The sequence below is a fragment of the Galeopterus variegatus genome, unplaced genomic scaffold (genome assembly GCF_000696425.1).
Source record: "Galeopterus variegatus unplaced genomic scaffold, G_variegatus-3.0.2 Scaffold280, whole genome shotgun sequence".
Lineage (NCBI taxonomy): Eukaryota > Metazoa > Chordata > Mammalia > Dermoptera > Cynocephalidae > Galeopterus > Galeopterus variegatus.
This window is the reverse complement of record NW_007726391.1, coordinates 208,116-209,599: the sequence shown is the minus strand read 5'-3', so window position 1 is coordinate 209,599 and position 1,484 is coordinate 208,116.

Below are 1,484 nucleotides of genomic sequence, written 5' to 3'. Positions count from 1 at the left end.
CCTGCATTGGGAACCTAATTCCTAATGCATTTCTCTACAGAAGAGTTTGCTCCTAGTTCATTCTTTGGCTAAGAACTGCTGGAAAGGGAAGCCCTCCTATTTGACCTTTCATTTTTCTGTACAGATCTGTATAAAGAATCTTGCTGGAGGGTTTCCCTCAGGCTTCTGGTTGGACAAAAGTTTCATAGTTTAACAATAGGAATTCTCTAAAGCTGATCAGTCAGAAAGGCAGCCCTCCGGACAAGTCAAAAATACCCTTCCAGATACAGTTCCTTGTCATCTACAAAGGCCTGTGAGCTCAAGGGCAGAAAGGCAGTATGGAATAATAGATACTGAGTTCCCCTTTGAAATTATTATATGCACATAAATCCTTCCTTTTAAATTAAGAACCATAGTACATTAGGAGTGAAATTGAAACGAGGTGAATGAAATTCAAGGAGCCAGAAATTACTACTTAGGATTTGCCACACAGGATGCTGGTCTATCTTGAAACCCTAAAGGGAATGTGAAAAGAGCTAAACAGGTGAGGGGTCAGCGTGGACCCCAGGAGCTCACTCTGCAGAAGCAAAACCCTCCCTCACACTCATAGGCTACCATGGAACTCAACAAGGAGTATAAAACCACATGCATTTGAGAGGCAACCAATAGCCCCTCTCTCTAGCTCATCGGGGTGACTCAGGATTTCTTGCTACCCTCTAAGAGGGGTGTAGGAATTGGACTCATTTGCTCCTGTAGTATTTAGTCTTTATATGTGACTAATGGCATGAATACAAACTAACCTCTAAGCAAAATAAAATGGAGGCCCCTCACCTGCATGGTATAGCATATCCCAAATCCATGGATTTCATACACCTAGTGCAATCTATAATGTAGGGATATGTTCAGTAACAGCTCTTGGAAACAATGTGCCAGAGAAACCTGAAATTCCAGAAATGGAGAAATCAGCGTGGCCATTCACAGCCAGCCTTCAACCCTGTGTCTGACCTCCTGTCTCTTTACATACACATTGCTTCCAAATTTTCCCATACTGCAAATGCACATCATGAGTCCCAAACTGTCAGAGACTGTTGAAGGGGTGGGTGCCTTTTGAGAAAGAGAGTGAATGAAATAGCCCAGAAGCTCCTGATGGCCTCTGTTACTGCTTGGAGTTGTGGAAACATGCCTCTTTTGCACCTGAGCCAATGAGATGCATCTCCAAGAGTAATCTGTCAGTAGAAATCAGGCAGGTTCCTGGGGTACATATCAAGAATTGAAAGCTGTGATCAGGTTTCACTTGGCCTGAAAAGCCAATAGAAACAGGGAGAATATTCCCTACAGAGAGTCAAGTGTACCACTCGGATCTGTCTGGAGACAGTAAGAATTTCTAGAACACCAACCAGCAGAAATTGGGAGTTCCATTCTTATCAGCCTTTGGTTTTATTAAAACTTTCTATTTCTGTAACAATTTGAACTTTTTCAGAGTGTTTCCATGTGTGTTTTCATTT